The sequence below is a fragment of the Siniperca chuatsi genome, linkage group LG8 (assembly GCF_020085105.1).
Source record: "Siniperca chuatsi isolate FFG_IHB_CAS linkage group LG8, ASM2008510v1, whole genome shotgun sequence".
In the NCBI taxonomy this organism is placed as follows: Eukaryota; Metazoa; Chordata; class Actinopteri; order Centrarchiformes; family Sinipercidae; genus Siniperca; species Siniperca chuatsi.
Window position 1 is genome coordinate 8059395 of NC_058049.1, and position 22358 is coordinate 8081752.

At 37.3% G+C, this 22358-nt stretch overlaps 1 protein-coding gene across 9 annotated transcripts in view; it reads left to right on the forward strand.

Annotated features, from left to right (window-relative positions):
* The window catches only part of lingo2 (leucine rich repeat and Ig domain containing 2), a 215139-nt gene that overhangs the window by 67036 nt on the left and 125745 nt on the right, over positions 1–22358 (forward strand). For all 9 annotated transcript variants that reach the window (XR_006378949.1, XR_006378948.1, XM_044205720.1 and 6 more), the window contains one exon: positions 9560–9665. The gene's annotated coding sequence lies outside the window, so the exon portion shown is untranslated. The remainder of the gene's footprint in view (positions 1–9559; positions 9666–22358) is intronic.

The following is a 22358-nucleotide window of genomic DNA, read 5'->3' on the forward strand; positions in this document are numbered from 1 at the left end:
CATTGCTTGTGTTGAAAAGCAATTCGTTTCCACCTAGAACGAAGGAAATTGAAAAAAATGTTGCTAGACTTGTCTGTCTAACAACAATGTTAAATACATTAAATGTATTTAACAGACATTAATCAATTGTAGCTTGCTGACTTACAGATGCACAACTTGGAATCACACTGGTAGCTGCCATCGATGGTAACAAGCAGGACTGAGAGCAAAAAAATACCTGTCTAGATTGAAGACAGAGAGAAATCAATTAAAGGATGCAGATAACGTCTGACATTTCTGCTAATACCAAAGAGATTTTTTATCTATGAGATGAATGCTTGAGCTGGGGCTGTTTGATTGGGCTGTCTTCTTTGACAGCTGGGGCTGCAGGAAGGCCAGGTGATACTGCATTGTTACGAAATGCTTCTGTGTTATTATTCAATATTATTGTTTTTGATTTAACTTCAGTTTTCATGGTTGCCCATACAAAGACTGTCTACAAGAGTTATCTGTGTTATTTATTACATGCACGTTTTATATTATATGGAAGTATAATCCCACATTATTATGCTTTGTTAGTATGTTTTGTTTTTGACATACTGTGTTCATATCTATTACAAAACATATGTGATGATAACCTACCGCATACAAAACATATAGTATAAGTATTATTAACTAATAAGCACAGTACAGTAATGTAAGACAAAATACACCTATATTGTTTACATACAAAGCATTGGAATTATACTTTTACAGCATATTTGACTCCTATTGATTTATGCATGGGTGCATAAATCACAGTTTAGTGAGTTTTTTATTTACATTTAAGCATCTAATCATGTTTATTTCTTTGCTTTTAAACAAGAGATTTAAATTTTAATCATATATTTATAGTGTAAATGTTTGAATTAAGAGGAATGAAACAGATTGCTGTATTTATTGCATGATCCAGTTGTATTTCATTGCGTGACTCAAACTGTTCCTCTCATTTGTTGTTGAAGCAAAAGTTCAAATACTTAATTCATAGGCCTGAGTCATTTTGCCAGACTTTGTAAAATGAAAGAAACATTCAGCATCTTGAATAAAATAAAATAATAACGGAAGGGCACAGTGCTGCACAAATGGTAGGGATTTGCATGAAACAGATGAAATATGATAATAGTAGATATGTATAAATGTTCATGGGTCACACAGATGGGCAGAGTCGAAGCAGACATTTGCTAGGGCACTTAGATCAAGAATAACTCTTTGCATCAGTGAGCACACAGTGACACAGGCACACATGCAAAATGTCATGCTGAATTTGCTGATTGTTATTTGGGCAAACCTACCTTTTTGTTAGAAAGAAGCAGTTGCTTGTAGTAAAACACTGTCACACAGTGCTAAGGGACAAATCGGGGGGTCACTTTGAGACAGATTTATTTGAGGAATAACATAATTCTAATTGTCCGGAAACCAGCATCCCATCTGCATCATCGTCACCCATGAAATTAAATTTTCACAAGACTAGCTCTGAGTTGATAGAGAATGCTACAGGTACGTAAAGAAAAAAAAGTTCTGGTTCAATTTCTTTTCACGATGGTCAGTCATAAATTGGTATGGACAATGCAATCTTTAAGCAATATTTAATATACAATAAACGCATTGGTCTGCAATGGTTGTTCAGTCAATGCGGACCACATTGCTAACTACACCCTTAATGTGAAGATAGGGGCGGTGGAGCGCTGCATGAAAATAATACTAGTACTGTATGTGTTTTGTTATGCAAATTCAGAGGTAACAAGAATTGAGCTCTTTAGAGACAGACTGTTTAATAAACATTTTTTCTGCCTTTCATTTCCTGCAGAAACTCAATATTGATTGCTTTGCCTCAACTGCCTGTAAGCAGTTAATGCAAACCTGAGCAGCAGTCCATTGTTCTGCCCACACCTTTTGAATGTTGATATACTGTATATCAGATCTATCTAATACTGTAAATACTGACATACAGTTTATCAGTGCTGAAGTCACTGAGCGATTAAACTTTAATTGATGACAAGGATCAATGCTCATCATGCAACAAATAAAGATTTGAACCACATTAACATAGCAGATGAAGCAAATTCAAAACGCTTAACATATCACATTAACATATCATGTTTATTATCTTCTAGTCTTAGAATACCATTTGTTTCATGTCACCTTTTTCTGTGGATGTATTTGTGTTCCCTTTGCAGTTTGCAGGTGTAAGGACTAGAGTGAGTTGTACAAGTGTAACTGAGAGGCAGCAGCTATGCCTCCTTGCATGGCTGGCACTGTGAGGCGGGTGTGGAAAAATTCACAGGCACAATAATGACTGCATTCTTTATCTTGGATTTAAAAAGCACAACCAAAATAAGTGCCTGTGTATTTATTTTCAAAATTCATAAATATAACAACATATAGTAATGGTAGTGGAGGTTTAGTCATAACTTGATTTTGAAATACTACAGGCACATACAGGAGTTATTCTACAGGATGACTTAGTTTGTTCTAACTGCCATCTGAGCTGCACTGCTTCATGTTGTCGCCTGACTAAAAAATGTAGATAAAATGATGTAGCATACTGTAGCAAGGAATTTTTAAGTAAAGAGGTGTTATTTATGTTGGCGGTCTTGCCATCAGGTCCTAGAAATGCCATCAGTCTTAATTGCTTCCTTCCAAATTGCATCATCATAGTCAGAAAAAGGTTCATTAACATCTTAAACTTTCTGTACAGGCATTTTTAAACTTGGATGCATGTCTACAGGTTGCTGCCATCTTGGCTGTCACATTAGCCAGAAATTTAGAATTTCAGCAAAGAGGACTGTGTGGAGCTGAGGTGCAACATGGACATGTAGTCCAATATGTCAAATATTCACTTGCCTTTCAGCCCACCACATTTGGAGTAAACTCTTTTTGTCTCTTTGGCTTGCTAAATGTTTGGCAATCTTCTCCAGTGACTTGGTGAGCAGGATAGCTTTCTAAAACCTCACATCTTCCAGCACTTAAACAACCACGTGGACTGGCTCAGGAAAATTGAGACATCCAGCACAATGCAGTGCTATATTTTCATAAGTCTTCTTTCTCTCAATCTGCTTCCATAAAATCCTTTTTGATCATGTGCAATCCCTCCTCAGTACCTGGCTGCTGACCATTTTCTACACACAAATGTCCATTTGGCACAAAGAGTGCAGCAGACATGATTCTGCTTAACATTTCCAAGCCGGACAAATTGGGCTAAGATACCAGCTGTTAATCATGGGAAGGCTAATCAGTTTAGCAGAATGCTCAGGATTATGTAGTCAAAGACGAGTTGTTGTTCTAAACACAATGTACTGCAGAGGACAACACATCTGCTGATGGTGTCGTTATCTGAGCTATTTCCTCTTGTTCATTCTGGAGGCTCGTCTTAGCCTTGTTATATGCTTGTTGCTGTTTACCAAAGGGCTGTTATGAAGGAAGTGTCCAATTAACTGTGGGTTTGGTGGTATGTGCTATCACATCAGGGTTCCCAGAGTCTCACGTGCGCTTGTGTGGCAGGGTGTGAGGGCTTTAGGCCAGCAGTTTTAAATCACTTCCCTCAGCTAAATGTACTACTAAATGTTATAACAAAACAGTGGAAGCATAAGACATGCCTATACATATTTTTTCAGTTCTTCTGTCATTTTAACTAAAGTAAGTGACTGCAATTCACTACTATTAGATCTTTGTTTTTAATCACCCATATAGCTCTATGTTGTAGGCACTGTATTAACTGGTTATGTGAATTCCAAAGTAGACTTGATACTTTTAGAGTAACCTTTAACAAGTCTTTTCCAATAAATAATACAGTGTGCTTGCATGCTTTTACTCCACTACATTGTTGCCTATCTGTCCATGACATTCACCAAAACATTGAATGAAGATAACAAAAGACATTGCACTAGTAAGTTTTAAAGCTTCACAAATGAGTTTGAAACAACACAAGATACATAATTTGATTTATGTTTTAGTGATAACAAATGGTTTGGAAGTAAGATCACATATGTGCCATTCCTAATAAATTTAATCAATCAATCATCCAAAATATCTCACTTAAATCTATGCTTAGTTACACTAATGTGTTAATGAGACATCATTGTACACAGCAGTGGTGGCTCTTTAGAATTGTTTTCAAAAACAACAGCCTTATTTAGCTTAATATATATTTAGTTGCAAGCACTAATATGTGTGTTTAATTGTTTAGAAAGCAGAGCTCCTCAGATTTTGATTGTTTGACCTGTTCACACACAGAACTGAGAGGAATTAAGAAGCCTCTCAGGAAATCTCTGGTTTTGCTAATGGTAGCGCACCAAAACTTTAAAAGTACATGTATCTTCAGTTTAGAACAAAAATGTCAGTTTGTGTTCATTTTCAAATTCTTGATGTCAGGGAGTACTAATAGGAGAAATGCTTCACTTCAGCTTTTAACACTGTATTCCATAACCCATGTGCTAGGCCTGAGAGGGTGGGGGCAGGCTCCGTCTTCGGTCTTCTCTCTCTTCTCAGTTTGTTCAGGACTGGCTTCATAAACAAGGTCCCAAGGTTGAGACACTGTAGGAGTCTGACTCAGGCACCGTGTGCTACAAGCAATGATGCAATAAACCTTTTTTTAGGGAAGCACTCATGCAGCATTACACTGTGGTGGTCATGGGGCAAAAGTCACAAGTATTTTCCTGTTCCAGCCTTTTAAATCTTTTCCAATGGTTACTTTTTTATATATTTTTCACTGCCTATTGAACAGCCTTCTGACCAAATGTATTGTTCTTGTTTCTTTTGCTTCTAATTAATTCATTTTTTTTTATTAATGTAGTCTGGCACGTGGATTTGCCTTCATCTTCTACGTCTGTTTAGTGCTGACACTTTCCTGACTCTATTTCCTTCTTTGTTTCATCCTAGTTGTGTGTGTATAGATCTGCTTGCAAAGACGGCATACCTCATACCCAAAAGTTTCTGTGATTTCTTTGACATTTTAGTGACCTTTTGAACTAATAATCTCCATGTTTCTATACGGCCTATTTTATTCACTTTTCCTTTGTGTAACAAAGTAAGAGAGCTGAATTTGCTTTTCGTCTATTCTGTTTTATTCTCTTTGAAGAGAGACAGATGAAAAGGAGGATGGGGGAGATTATTAATACTTTTCATAAAACTACTCCAGGCAATATGGACTGGAGGCTTGCAGCATCTCTACATGCACATGTAGCTGAGTTGCACTGTCTAATCGAGTGTTAAAACATGTATTATGTTGTCATTTCCATCATGCACTCTACAGGTCAAAATAGTCTTATTCTGTTGGTGATGTAAATTCATTGCATTGTAAATATCAATTTACCATGAAAAAAGATTTTTAAACAATGCATGTGCTGCACTGTTAGCTTGAATTGTAAACACCCAATATAAAAGGCATTACATTCCCAGGTGTTAATGTCCTCATCTTTGAGATAGCAGCTATGACCTAAAAAAAGACACACACACACACAAAAACACAAAATATATCATAACATTGTACCAAAGCTCTTAGCAGTTCTCACCATAATTGTCACTTTAAAAGCTCTATATTTCAGACACTGTACAGGAAGAGAACCATTATATTCATCAAATCAATAATGCATTTTGTAATTTAAATTTGTCACCATACTGCTCACCACTACAATCCAACAGTTAACGTTTCAAGGGGGAGCTGCATTTGCTTGTAAAATAAAATGTGGGAATGGTTGTGAGTAAGCCGTATCTACAGTAATTAATACAAATTTCCCAGAAATCTGATTATAGTAACTTCAAATGTGGTAACATTGCAAAGCAGGATTAACTACTATATTCACTAAACATGCATCCGCAAAGAAATGTATGTCCAGTGCTAATCAGTGACTTGAAATTGTTAGTTCAGTCAATGCAAGAACACACTTGGACACAATGTAGTGACAAGAATAGAAATTATTGTCATTAGTGCCTGGGGTTTGGGCTGAGTAACTGTTGCAGATGATGACTCCAGCCTTATCTTGAGTCTGAGTTCAGACCTTGAAACCCACTGAATTGAAATGCGAAATAATTCATGATAGAGGATGTAAAGTCTGATCATAAATCCAACAGGGAAATGGTGATGTACTACATAGGCTTACGAAAACAAGCCAGTGATTGAAAGGGTTTTATTGCACACAAGAAACTCTGTAGCCTGCGGGACTGAACTGAAAGGATAAAAAACAACAACAAAAAGAAAAATCCAGTTGTAGTGATGCAAATGAACTGAACTACTTCAGAGCTTGAGAACGTTACCTGTTCAACTTTAAGAAGCAGGACATTCACGGTTTCCGGTATTTATGTAACAAGGACAAAAAGACAGTGAATAAGCATTGAAGTGAGTTAAGCCTTGTTGACAGTGTGGCCTTTTGTTCGTGGCGAGGACAGTTGCTAGATTGAATTGATCTGACTTTAGAGCCTAACCATTTATCTTGGTCAGTCATATCTGATCTGTGGCTGTCAAGTGGAGACGGGCTGCTCAGAGGAATAAACTGCTTGGAGAGCTACACGGGTCTACTTTACCTTTCTACCATGGTGGCAGCATTTCCTTTACTAGTTATGTGTGTTTTTTTCTCCACAGGAATGACCAATTAATCTATTAGTCGATTGACAAATAATCCACAACAACTATTAAGATGACCATTATTAACTAATAATAAATGAATCATTTGTCATTTTTCAAGCAAAAAAGACAAACATTCTCTAGTTCCATTGTTCTCATTTGTGACAATTTACTGTATTTCTTTTTAATATTTGATGGTAAACTAAATATTTTAAAGTTTTATACTGCTGGTCAAATAAAACAAGCTATTTGATGACATTACTTTGGGCTTTAGGGAATTGTGATGGACATTTTTCACTATTTCTGACATTTTATAGAACAAACAATTAATCGATTAATCTAGAACATAATCTGCAAATTAAAAGATAATGAAAATAATTGTTAATTGTAGTTGTAAAAATGTTATGAAAAGGTAACACTGATTTTATGATCATATTCCCATGTGGTTCCTATTGTAATGAAGGAAACTACTTAGCCAAAATAATTTCATTTAACTTGTATTGCAGGTAAAGCAAAATAATGTGTGTTTAGTAGATAATGTAGTAAAAGAAAAGTCTTATTTTACATTCATTAAATTTCATTTAAGCACAAACACAGTATTGTAGGTTACAAGATCAAATGGGGAAAAATAAATAAGTAAATGCTGCATTATTTTTCTCCAGCTGCAACAGAATGCTGTTGGTCCTGCAACCATATTATCCTCGGATATTTTCACTTTAGGTCACCTCTCTCCAAGGACCCCCCTGAAAAAAAAGAATAATAATAATAATTAAAGTAAAATAATAGTAAAAAATCTATTGGCACAGTTGCAGCTCAGCACTATCAGTCCAATTTAGAAAGCTGTGAGCTGATCCTTTTGACCGTGTCTTCCGCTACCTGGGCTGTTTCTAAGCCACAGATGGTAATCCTCAAGGGACCCTCATTAAGTCTTGGCTCCAATTAAGCCACACTCATTTTGCCGCAGCACAATTGTTCTGTGTCACGCCGCACAAATCCTCCAACAGTGGATTAGGCTGATCAGTGGGTGGGATGAAAATAGCAGCATTGGTAAGTCAGTGGAAGAGGTGAGTATTTCTTAGGTGTCAGCAGCCACTACTTACACATCCGGTGGTGTGCATTGAACAGTTTGAGTTCAAGGAAACGATATCAGATGTGAAATTATACTAAATTTGTTGCTACAGTAGATATGGCCTAAATGGCTCAAATGTGGCTTAGCAAGTGGAATAACTGAGCAAGCCAGTACTGCTGAACTTTGATATAGTGAGTAAATTCCAGCTGACATTAAGACTTTTGGGGCCAAATTTGTTCTCATTCTTCACAGTTTCATACTTTGTTGCAGTATGGATGAGAGTGGCTGGATAAGTTGTCTTTGCATGTCATTGACTTCGCACTACATGTTTCTTTCATAAAAAGATACAAAATTTGAGTTGTAAAAATGATATTAATATAAAAACAGCCAGTTGCGATATTTGCAAATAATCTACAAAATGGTAACTTCAGTCTCAGGGAAAACAGAGAGAGTGATAATCAACAAAAGAATATTCATAGGTTTTACCAGTATAATTTTCAGCAGAGCTAATCCTCTGTGTGGTAGCACTTCTGATTTGAAAGTTCAGTGACATCAAAGCTACAGTATAACCCCACTCAACACTACAATGTGCATTATGAAATACTAGTTTCTGCTTTGTCATGTACTTTGAGTTGCCTAGCAGTCCAGAACTCCACCAGTCAAAGGAATGGATTTTATTGGTAAGCTTTCAAAACCCAGTGAACACATCATTTTGAACATGAATGGTGCTAGCATTAATTCTGACAGGCTACGTCATCAATAACAGCACCCTGATGAGATGATGGCCAGCGGATCTGACCACCAAATGTTTTAGCTGGCAGCCGACTATACGCTCACTGAAATACCTTCCAGCCATCAAATGATGTGTTGAAAATCTTAACTAACCATCATAGTGCTACCTTTAAATTGGCACATTCTTTACTATCCATATAATTAGCTTGTTAGTATTTAGCATATTATGCTTTTTCTATCAGTTGCCATGATTTTGGCAACTGATAGATCACTAAACCCTTGCTTCCTTTAAAGTTGATTTTTTTTTTTTGCCTAAGCACATACTATTCTTGTATACAAATGTGCGCAATAATAGCATATTATCACTTGTTTATACACATTATAGTTTTTATGTAATTTTGGAATCCTAGGCAAGTATACTTGACCACACCATGAGTGCAGCCCGAAGCTATACTGAGTGACAAGAACATGTAAACCATTGTTTCACATATGCTGTGGATACCTGGTGGTTACCTGTTTAATTCTGGCTGCGGTCACGGTCGACTGAACGTAATGCTTCCTCCCACTCAATGAACAAAGCTGTCAAGCCGAAAAACCACAGCCACAGCAAGCACGGGCAACTCCAGTTTAACCAAGCAGTACTGGTGATTCTTTAAGAGAAATGAGCTAATGTTTGCTCAGTAAGTAGCTATATTTGTTGCTATGCTGTTCTGTGAAATCAAGTGGCTAAAAAAAGTCTTAAAGTGGTTGGTTTCAAGTGTGCTTCATTGAGTTGCCTTTAAAATGTTGCTCATGTGCATTTAAACAGTGTTGTCAGTTAGTAAGGGACATTCACTGTCCAAGTCTGTACCTCAAAGTTAAATGTCACGAGCCCTGCAAATGCTACTCACTTGTCTTCCCCAACTCAAATGATGGTGTAATGAGCCATTCTTTGGCAGCTGTTAAGGCAGAAAAATGATCAAGTTGACCAGGCAAGGAGAGAGATACTGTGCATATGCCATACGTGTCTTTTCTTGCCTTCTACCCTGGTGTGGTTCAGCTAATGTTCTTCCTTGGTCTGACATTTCTTCAAGGATGTTTATCCCGGATCACTGGGCATTTTTGGGGGCTGAGTCGGTTAAAGTTGTGAGCTCACTCTCCATGGCAGCTCTGAGTGTGTCTTTTGTTTTTTTGTTTTTCAGACCCTGGAGTAAGTGACCTGTGAATAGAGTCACATTGGGGATTTTCTGAAGGTCTTCCTTGCTTCTATAACAGTGTATGGACATCTGACATTGGGAAGCCCAGCAGGTATGTCAAAATAAATTCACATCTTCTTGTAATTGTGGTTGCTGTTGCCTTTTTATTTCACTTCTTAAGTATGTTGTGGATTAAAAGGTCAGCTTTGAATAATAAGAAATCTAAATAACCAACCTTAATAACCAACAGAATTTAGGTAATCATCTACACCAACCATGGCACGCTGATCACAGCATGCACTTATCTGAACATAATTGGAAGGTGGTTTATTAAGCAAAGCCGGTTGCTGTAACTTGAAATGTTGCTGTTTAATTGAGCTTAAGTAACATGACCTTGTCCAAAGTGAGCTTAAAGGGTAAATACGCCCTCAAAAACTGCTTGAACCTTCTCCCAGCATATTTAAAACAAATGCAACAGTGGATCGAGGGAGCAACAACATGGTCTCGAAGCTACTTAGCGTGTGATGCAGCGGGTCAGGGGACACGGGAGGAGACTGACTGACCACTGCTCAGTAGCATGGACAGCGATGTGTAGCTGGTAGTCCGAGCTAACCAGCCATGAGAAGCTACACACTCTCTTTGTCTCTGCTGGAAAGACAGGGAGTCTGGTGGAGCTTGGACAGTCACAAAAACCACATTTATGGCCCTTGGAGAGAGTCTGTGTGGGTCCCTCTGTTGTCTTCTACTAAGAGAGTGTGTGTGTGTGTCTGTGGGGAAGTGTTAGTACATAGCTGCTGCTAGCTCATTTTGAGCATAAAAAGCAGTATTTTACACACAATAAGAATTTTGTTGGAAAAAATCACCTGTATTAACATCAAATGCCAACAAGAATCTATGTGATTATGTGTACAGTCAAAAAAGATTTAGTGTGTTGTTTGTCTTTAACTACTTATACTTTGTTTGGCCCAATGGCAGCAGAGACACACTGAAAGCACTGTGAATTTCAAATTTCTGCACTATACTTAGAATTGTCACCTTTTTCATCCAACTGGAGTTTGCAGGCTTGAACAGGAAGTCATGTGTATTTAAATGGATATTCAGTTAGCAATCCTGATGTCACTGGGCCATCTGTTCCAGCGTTTAGGTCCCCTGACAGTGAAAGCCCAATTACCCCTAGTTTATAATATATCACAGATAATTAACATGTTTGTTATCCTCAACTTGCACTTAAATTTGATTTTCAGGATTGCACAGCCTGAAATTTATCACAACGCATTTGTGATAAATGGTTAAATTGAGATATTAGTGACTATGCAATTAGTACGGGGAGCACTGTAGAGTAATAGATGATACATGTCAGATTTCTCTTAATGGTCAGACTCTGCACCACCATGTCCTAATTTTTGGAAGAGACACTGCAGCAAGTGGGAAGGAGAAAGAAAAGATTTTGTTGGTGCTGCTCACTGGGATTTTTCTTTTTTTTGAAATTATAAACATTGATAGGCTTTCTTGTCTTTCTAGACATCTATCTCAAATAGCCTTACTAACCACAGTGTCACATTTAAACAACAGCCCATGATATTTTGCCATTGTAGACATCTGCTGCAGTTATGGAGGTTTGACATGACAGATATTAGAGAACACATTACAAGCCAGAAGATGATTGTGTCATGACAGCTGATTGTTTTAATATGATTTAAGCGATTATGTAGGCAATCAAATTACTTTGACTCACATGAGTGAAGATGGAGGGAATTAGGGAATTCAACCTCCTTAATAAGCATTTGCCTTTTTAAGGTTTTGTGCTGCTGATGGTCACCAAGTTATGCTAAGTCAAGTAGCTTTTAGCAAACACATACCTGCTTTTTGACACAGGTTTGTCACTGTAGGCATTGGTACAGCTAAAGACAAGAGATCAAAACAAGAAATAAGAAGTACATCCAAAATGGGGAGATATTGCCTGCTTCTTGGGCAGGCCTGTCTTGTTTGAATGCAATTCTTACCTTGGTTGATATATTTTATCAAGAAAAAAAATAGGACAAAGGGAAACATTTTTTACTTAAGTGAATCACCATCCTCAACATTGCTTCCCAATGCTTACAGGCATCAAAGTGACATTTTCTTCCCAAAGGGCAGAGATGACACAGAATGACTTGGAGGGTGTCAGACACATCTAGCCAACATGCTTAAATGTGTGGCCTCAAATGCCAATGCTGCATGTTTCTGGTCAAACCTAATGGGCCTGGTTAAATATTCCACCATTTGCCTTTCATGTCACTTTTTTAGTAAATGCTCCACCATGAGGCAAGAAAGACTGGGACCGGCTGGAAATAAATGTGATCACGTTGGGGAAAGGACTGTGCTGAACGACATGTGGAAAGAAAATGTGTCTCTCTGAACTTCCTTGCTGCCGTGAGGCATAACACAATTAGACTTGAGATTGTTTTTTCCACTCCCTCTGCCCATCTGATTTCTGCTCTTGCCAGGCTATTCTCTTTCATCTGCTTTATTCCTCTGTATTGTCATAATGTAGCAGACCCTGAGTGCTCTCACAGATCACTGGTACAGCTTATCAGTGAAGTGGTGCCGCTTCAAATTGGGTCCCTTAATTTAGTCTCTCTACATTCATTCTCAGGATTACACTTTCAGGGTAAAAGGCTGTAGTGGTAGAGAGGAAAGATAAATACTCTAGGTAAAACAATCTAGAGCAATACATGGAAATCTCATGCAGAGTTTAGGAATTGAGGGAAGAAATCCCTGTGTTTCAGTTGTAAATGTTGAAGCATCGCTTTTGGAAACGACTGCCCTGATCAATCCTCAGCAGTGTTGGAGAGATAAGTGGAGGGCAGGTTGACATCAGGTAAAAAGTGCAAAAAACTGCAGGAAAAATTTCAACCAATCCTGGAAAATATTTTTACTACTCTGTTAAAGCACATTTTAAGTTCAGTATCTGCTGTTCATAAGTAGTGCAGTGCATTGAAACTGTAATTTTCTCCCTTTATTTTTATATATTTAAGTTTACAATTTATTTATTTATTTACATAAATAAACAAATGGTAATCACCCATTTTCTTCTGACAGGGTACTGTTCATCAGGCAAATAATCGTTTAAAATTGCAGGTCATATGTTTACACATATGTTGCAGCTGTGGGCTCTGCAATATTGTCCTCCATTTCAAAGCCCTCCAAAGCTGTACAATGGCTCACAATGGATAGGAGTGAGTATGGTGGATTCAATATCATATTCATGGAATATTTAGTGATGTTGATAATGGTCAGTTGAATTGGTGGTGATTGAACTTCCTTCTATTCACTATTGTCAGTAAATTCTAAGATGATACATTTCAGGTAAAATCCACATGCAGGTTTTTGTCTGGCAAGGAGAAGTAATGACTATACAGTCTTTCAGAGAATTGTGTTCACCAACCTTGATGATGCTGCCATACTATATACTGCACTGTATATGGACAGTAGAGAGCGGAAGGACAGGATGATATGGGATTTTTTGAAGACTTAGACCGATACCAATTTTAGAGGGGAAAGATTCACCATTTACCACTATGGCAGGCGATGAATTCTTGAGCTGGAATAGACCTTTTCTATGTGGTTTTTTGCACCGATATGACTATGCAAAGGTACTCGGAAAGCTGCTTTCTTACTGACAAACTATAGCTGGCTAACATAGCAAACAGATGTGAAATGCAGGAATTAGACCATACATATATAATATACTAACATACGGAGTACAACTAGAAGTGAATATGGTACCTCATATATGTTTCAAAGGTGCAGTGCAAGATATACCATAGAGATAAACATATACTCAATATTCAGAAGCATTGAGTAGAATGGCATACAGTATGGTTGCAGCTGTGAAGGTCCAACAGAGTATTCAACCAGTGTGCCTGATAATTGTACTGTATTTAATGGGTTTACCATTTTCTGTCTTGTTGTCAGATGCTGATTTTTCACGGGCTGGTTTCAACATACCCAGAGCAGCTGTCTCCAAATTTACATTTCAAATAGTTTTTAAGGCATTACTCATGGATGTGAGAGCTGAAACAATATTCATCTGTGGCCGCACTTTACTGGAACAAACGTAAAGGCATGATTAAGCCATTAAGTCCACATCTGCCAGCCTAATTCTTTTTTAATTTGCAGAGAACTCTGCTGTATATTGCTACAGTGGATGTGACATTTTAATTAAGCAAAGGCTGTAAAAATGTTTACCGCGAGGTTGCAGAGGGCTACTGCTGATATCACTGTGGAGAATAGTAACCAGAAGTCCACACTGGCTACCGCTGCCAAACCAGCACACCCCAGAAATTACACTGACCTCCCTACTATCATTACAGCAATCTGTGTCACACATTGAACATGGAGAAAGGTAGAGGCAACCGAAATTCATTTGCCTCTGTTCAAGTCGAATATAATGCTTTCATACCAGTAAAACCAGTGTTATTTTATGGAATACTTGGACTATACAGCTGAGCTTATTACATCAGTGTATTTAAATCTATTTTAAAGACTTTTTTTCCCATGGTAAATCCCTCTTGAGATTTTCTTTTTTTAAATACTGCCTTTGGCATAAACACTGGGACTGGAAATAGAACTCTCAGATTAATTTGACACACAGAATGCCAACTTGAAACACTGAAACAGGCAAGGATACCATGAATGATGGTGGTATACTGTATATATATTCTCTATATATATTTAACGAAATGATTTCTGGTTTGCATGGATAATTCCTTGTTTATTGCATGAGCAAAGCATATCTTTGTGTACAGGGAGGTTAGATATGGGACTGATGAAAGAAGAACTTAACATAGGGCGAATTTGACTCAACATCTGTATGGTTTATTTCCCATCAAAAGGCAATAAGAGAGATCAGCTTGTTGAATTTTGTAAAATTACTAAGGGCATCAGAATATCAGTATGTGTGGGTTTTTGTGTTTCATTGCCCTAAGCATACTAGATATACACTGTGGATCTTTAAGGCAGGTATTTTTTCATATTGATTATAATGGACAATGTGTTTTTGAAATCAAGGTGTCATATACATCAGAATTATTCAACTCTCAGTCAAACATAAAGAGGATAAGAGAGTGCATTGGTCCTCAACAGAGAGTTGCTGGTTTGAATCTCCAGGAGTGCTAGTAATATACGAGATATACGAGAAGTTAATGATTTCCGCTCTCCCTTCAGCATCTTGTGTCTGCAGTGAAGTTGCTCAATAATACAAGGAAGAAGAGTGTGACTGTACTGAGCTGCTCTCGATTACATATACTGTACTGTAACTGTGTGACGGAAGGATTTTGAAGCACAGCATTGCTGCAACACATTTAATGTATAAATCCTTATCCTTTATCTAATGTTTACAGTCAGTGAGTGCATCTATAGAAGGCACCCTAGCTTTAGAAATCTATCTTAAAAAATATAGAGCATATTTACAGCTTTATATTTGCTAGCTGAAGTTAAGTGAATGTGATTTCTTATGGTAGTGTTCATGAATATGTATGTGGAGCTGGGGAACTGCGTCAGTTAACAGTGTACTCTGCACAGCTTTCACGCTCAGCACCACCTTAGCACATGACATTATAATGACACATTATTATAATGTCATTGTAATGATACATATTTTCCCTTGACATTCAACAGAATTCCATGAATTGGTTTGATAAAATTTCTCTGTGCTGGAATGATGGAAATATCAGACACAATTCAGCCAGCAAAAGCACTGAGCTTTGGTAGCATGCAATTATAATCGACTGGGGGATTTTAGGATTTTGCAAAGCATTCTGTGCACATCCTTGTCAAAGCACAGTTTGACTGGTATAGTGAGTGGGATGTGGCAGACAAACAAAAGAGGGTGAGGACTGTCTGATAGCAGAGATGTCTGTGGAGTTGTGTGTTCTGACTAATGTTGCAAAGCCAAAGCAGAGAAAAGCAGTCAGCACTGTGGACAGCTCCGCTCTGTGTTGTGTTCTCCTCAGGACCTTGGACAGCTCCCTAGGGAGCTGACCACAGTCATAGACATTTCATCTACAGTGTATCTACTGGACAAAGACCTGTGAATTTCTTTTATTTGTCTTCACTTCACATGTTCACCATACTTATTATACAATTTCAGATTAACTATAAATTCAAGTAATCTGAGGCCCGTTTTATGAATGGGATAAATGGGTCACTGAGCTAACTTTGTGCTTAACTGGTTTAGCTGGCTTTTTGGACTCATGAACTCACTTTAATGTGAGGTAACCATGGTAACCTATTACTAAACTGTTCCAAAGCCTGTAAAGTCCTGGCTAGTGACCAATTGTTTGTCTGGAGATACTGAACTACCTGATGAACTAATTTTCAGTAGATGAATGCATTGTTGCAAACTAACTGCACTTAGAATAAAAAGCAAATATCCCACCAGTGTTCAGTGTAAACTAATGCTTTCATATTTCATTACTGCAGCCCTGATGAGCATCAGGTTGACATCATTAATAGAAAATCTTTTTATAGCCTGAGTGTGACAGCACAATATTTCATCTTATCCTGGACTGCCTCATCTGGAGCTGTGCATGTTGCGTGTGACTGCCTATTTATTACAAATTATCCCACTACAATGTGAATGCAATCATACCTTGATTGGAACATTCATAAAGTTGAAAGAGCACATATCAAGCGCTGTGAGACTGGTTATGAAAGATAAATAAGTCTAATGATGCTGGCTAAGGCTTTGTGTGACAGGTTCTTGTATTATATTGGTGTTGTTGCTATTGTTTTTCTATTCTCACATCATGCACAAAGGAAAATTAAATGTCAATTTTCTTATTTCAGAGTGACAGCATAAGGAATCAAGTCACTGTAGTTTTTCTTTCACAAAATCTTTACATGTTTTTGCTTCCCTTGTCTTCAAATCAACATGATTATCCTTTTTCACACAGTCAGACCTTCACCATGGGTTTACTGAGTAATGCTGTGTAGTGTGGAAGGTTGTAATGGAGATTCCTCGCATTACATGAAAAGTTTATCACCAGAGTGCTCTGGGCCAAAAGTTCAAGAAGCATGATGCGTATTTCCAGGTTTTTCACAGCCTGAAAATGGGGGGGGAAGTTATGAGGTTTCAAAAGTAAATGCATTTAAATGTTTTCTTCAGATGTTCTTTAGATTTTTATAGGGAATGTAGCTTTAATGTTCTCTTAAATACAATACAATACGCAAAAATACAATTCACTATCTTAATGTTAACAGCAGTATTTTTTTTTATTTTCTTTGTTTTGATGTTGTGGATTAATGACTGTTTATGTGTACATTGAGAATTATACAGGATCATTTTCCCTTTTTTCCTGTTTTCATTATTTCCTGTAAAAAGTTTACAGCCACTGATGTATTTCCTAAATTCAGATGCAATTGTTGTCTTGCAGGAAACAGACCGCTTTTTTTCACCAACAAGACACATTATTTTGAAGTCAGTCATTAGATGTCTTAATCATGCAGCTAATTTACCTTGTTAAATTGGGACTTGTTTCACTTCTCCTATCTCTGCGTAATGTTGTTCACTTTTTGTAAGAAGAAGAAAGAATAAGAGTTCTGAAGAATGGAACTGCTGTTGTTACAACTATAATTACAGCATTATTATAACAGCCATAAATAAAATGATTGATTGATTACATTTGTCCAAGCAGCTATATGTATCTGCCAGCTGTTCATTCAAAAAGAAACCCTTTCAAAATTATGCAAGCATTTTAGTATGTTTTAGGTTTATGTTGACACTAAAAGGTAAAATTACACCAGCTGAATCCCAAAAGCTAAAAAAGCCTCTAGTGGTATCTTGCCATGCAGATAGTGTGATAATTTGTCCAGGTTGCTAAATATCCAAGTCTGAAATTTGTGCCTTCAGCCCAATAGTATTATGGAGGTGAATTGATTTTTGTTTGTGGTGCTCAAAAAATTCTACAGCAACTTCTCTTTCCAGAAACAATGTCTCTATTATCATAGACAACACTCTGGACCACGATGATTTGCTAATATGTCTGCAAGAATGTCAGAAATGTAAATGTTGTCTTGTATCCATGACACAGTGTCATGCTGGTTTATTTATTAGTGTTAGGTTTCAGATTAATGTCTTATGTCTTTGCCTTTTTCACTGGACTTCGGTTATCACTTAGCCAGAAAAACTGTGGTTCTTTGGTTCCACTCATTAAGCCAATATTGTTTCTGCCTCCAGAGCAGCCCTCTCCTCTAAAAATGTTTGTGTAACTAAAACTCCAATCTGCCTTCAGTGTACAATCATTTTAAAATTTACTGAATGGAACCAGCTGTTTCAGTAATTTTTTATTAACTTTCATATGTAGAGCTTAGAAATATACATGTATATTCATCATACTTACACTCGGTCTTCAGAAAGCATTCAGATTAATGATAAGACCATTCAGTGAATAACCTCTTTCCTGTCTGTATTAAGCAAATCTAATAATCTTAGAAAGCAAACTGTGATCTAAATTCCTCTCTGCACATTCATGTATATGGATGGTGAAAATGGTGGATGTGAGTTTCCATCAGTCTTTGAATCTAACTCCTCAAGGCATAACCTGACTACCAGTGCCAGCATCACCCCGTTCTGTCCTCTTCATCTTCACTGCACTACATCTTTTCACACCTGCCAGGGCTTTGGGTTTTTTTTTCCTCTCTCACTTTTTTGGCTAAATGTGATTCGTGCATACAGTTTTTTCCCTCTCTTCCCATTGTTGGATCTATTTGTGAATTTCAGATGCTCTTAACCTGCCTTTTTACTGGGAAGTCAGTGCATTTATACTGCTGTTACGTTGTGCCCGTGAGTGACTGGAGTACCAAAGAGACCTTTCATTGCCTGCCTCTTATAAATACATTTTAATTCTCTAATGATTATTTAAGAACATTACTTTCATGTTCTACGATGGGTTTTTTTTAATTGAGAATGACATTGCTTCCCGCAGATTGACCTTAAAAGTAGTGATTATGGTTGCTCTGCACATTTTTAGGATTCAGGATTATATGGAAATTTATATTTAAAACTCAGGCCAAGTGAGGCTGATACTGTATTTCTATGCCACTATGATTATTCTGTGCTATTTTACTAGACTAATTCATTAATAAATCGTCACTACTTCATCAGTATGCAAATTTAATAAGAAAAGAATATTTGCGCACTTGAGATATCATTCAGTTGAGTAAATTTATAAAATGAAATATGAAAAACAGTGGCAGTTTTCTAAATATCTAATTGGTATGCTACACTAGCATATAATTTTTTAAATCAGAACCCAGTCAACCACCATGAAGAGTAAATGTAGAGATATTTGTCATTTTGACTTTGGTTGAATTAGACACTGACAAGACCGTCACTGCGCATTGGAATGATACAAGGTCAACAAGATGTAACATTCAGTGAAGAAAGACAGTGCAGCACATATTATGGATAGTTGACTATACTGTACATTTCACTGCATATTTAAAATGGGAAAACAACAATAACTTTAACTAGTATATAGTTACTGTTGTACTAGAACAAAACTGATTTGCTGATTTTATCGAGTAATCAAATGAGCAAAAATAAATTAAATAATTTTGATAACTGATTAACCACATTTTAAGCAAAAATGCCAAAAACTCACTGGTTCCAGTTTCTCAATTGTGAATATATGCTGGTTTTAGTAGTCATCTATGTTAATAAATTGAATATCTTGGGGTTTTCGACAAGTTAGCAAGACGTTATTTTCGGCTCTGGGAAACTGTGGTGGGCATTTTTCACAATTTTCAGACCTTTGATTGACCAAACAATTTGAGAAATTAAAAACATCAAATAAATAATAATAATAATAATAATAATAATAATGATAAAATAATATATATATATATATATATATATATATATATATATATATATATATATATATATATATATATATATATATATATATATATATATATAGTATAGCAGTTCCTTCAGCTGATGCACCTGCAGTGTAGGCACAGATAATTTGGCCTCTTTGGATGTTTCTGATGTTGCTTAGAAATCTCACATACCATAGCACTGATTGCCAACCCTTCTTTATAGCTGACAAGCGCTGCTAATTGGCATTTAACCAAATAAGACCCACCTTTTTGAAGCGGTGTTTGTCATTGTGATTAAGGTAATTAAGGTCAATAATGGGGGTATGCACCAGGTGCCAGGCAAATTGCAAAGAAATAAAATAAAATACACATTTGAAGCATTGTATTGTAGTAGTACAGTATAGCACATGCTTCTATCCCCTACAGTGGCCTTTTCACCGCGGGGTTAATCTGAGCACTGCCGTAGACAAATGGTGAAGATGAGACGGCCCCCTTGTAAAGAAAAACCATTCAATCTCTTCTTGTTGTGACTCTTTTGAACGCCCTTTAGCGAGAGCTTATATCTTAAACTGTCTGCTCAATAACTCAATTCTACTCTTATCTCGGGCACAAGGAAGAGATTTAGAGTGGGGTGGGAGAGCTTTCTCTCATTCGCCGTAGGATGTATCCCACAGGCCACACTGTAAAGAAATACAGAGGAGCCCCATCAATGATGTCTTTGAGAGATTACCATGAAGATGGGCGTTAATAACATGGCACAGCGGGTGACAACGGATGGTTTATTGATAGGTGCTACAGAGGCATTTGCCACACATGGTGGTGACGGCAAATTGTTTTTCAGATAGGACTACATGGAGAGCTTATAAATGGAAGAGATGGGTCTATTTGCTACATTGATTTTCGTTATTATATTCAATATTTTTGCTATAAATACAAGCCTGGTCTGGTTTCAACAATACTGGAATAAAAGAACGAAGGTACAGGAGTATACATTGCTGTGATGTCAATACTATCCCCTTGTAATATCAAAATGTTCCTGTTTTTTACCTATTCTGTTGATATTATCTTTAAGCTGCAGTAGGTAACATTTATGGAATAGCATTAGTTTAGCAATTATTGAAATATCTCACAATATTTGCTGGCAAACGTGATATGTCAGGATCCTGAAAACAGTGGCGGCCTGAATTCCTCATTTTGAAATAGAATGTGTGGAAACCCATCTGTGCAATGAGACTGCAGAGGTAGAAGGTGTGACTCCATGTCAACTACTGCTCGGGGCTACAGGAAGGAGGAGTGGAAAGTGTTGTGTAGGTGTTCAATGTACATATTTTTCAAGGCATCTTTGACTTTGAAGCAGTCTTAGGTGGGTTGATGGCTTGGCTTATGCAATACTGCTAGATGTACAATACAATGTGCAGTGTCTTTTACAAGCATGGTGAATGTTTGCAAGCATCATCAATTGTGAATCATTTTGTTGATGTTTGGTCTCTCAGCTAAGCTAGTTGTTCCCAACACTTTTGTCTTATGACCTTTTAAAATGAAGCAATGTTTATTCATCAACTCTTGTCACTCATCAAGGAAAATCTGTTTTGTTCTAGCAAACTATGCTTTGCCTTATTTCCTTTCGACATCTCATCCATCCATCCATTTTCTACCGCTTGGTCCCGTTAAGGGTCGCGGGTGACTGGAGCCTATCCCAGTGACTTTGGGCCTTAGGCAGGGTACACCCTGGACAGTGGCCAACTCGTCGCAGGGCTAACACAGACACAGACAAGGACAGACAACCATTCACTCTCACATTCATTCAATACGGGCAATTTAGAGTTATCAATTAACCTACACATGCATGTCTTTGGACGGTGGGAGGAAGCCGGAGAACCCGGAGAGAACCCACGGTAACACGGGGAGGACATGCAGACTCCACCCAGAGAGATTGTGTGATGTTGGTCTGGTCCGGGAATCGATCCCACGAACCCACGATCTCCTTATTGGGAGGCAGGAGCTTTTAGCCGCTCTGCCACCGTGCACCCTCGACATCTCATAAGTCCTTCAATTTATCTTCTCAGCCTTTCAAGTGGTCCCATCCCCTATGATGGTCCCCTGCACTTGGCCATAAGGATGCCCACCTACCTGTGCTTCTCCAGGTTCCATTTAGTAAATAAAATGGTATTATCCAGAATACCATAAATGAATTAGAAAACAACTACATTCGACTTTTTATCTCGAATGCAGTATCTTGTATGTTAGATCCACAAGATATTACAAACTGTTTTGTTTTGGGATAACATGCAAGGCAAAAACAAATTGAATAATAATAATAATAATAATAATAATACTAATAGCAGTAGTAAAAACAATTCTGAAAAAAAACATGTTTTTGGATATCAATATTGTATCATACTTCTAAATACGTATAGGAAAAAAATCTTATAACTTCAGCTCAAGAGATTTCTTCTCTCATGAAGAAACAAAGCGGCACTTCAGCAACAGGACACAATGATGTGATTAGGTATTTGGGAAAAAAAGAACGTTTACAGTAATCTATTCCGACTCCAGATATTTGTGCTCGGATTTTCCTCAGTTCTTCCTTCATTTGAAGTTTTCCTCTCCTTCGCCTTGTTCTCAATTTATTCCCCCATTTATTTATTTATTTTCTCAATTTCCCTGCATTTATATGTCTGGAATTTGTATGAGACATTTGCATTAGTGGCTGTGCAGAATAAGAATTGAACTCCATTTTCTGGCTGATGTGGCTGGTTGGTTCCCTGCCCTTTATTTCTTTTGCTCCCTACATTATTTGGCCAACTTGTTTGTTGTCATAGCCAGTTTGTTCAACTCTGTGTTTGTCTCCCTTTGTATTTGTCTTAATGTTTACAGAGAGCAAAGATGTATTTGTTCTCTCTTGTTTGCTTTTGCTGTTTAGTGAGGATGTTTTGCG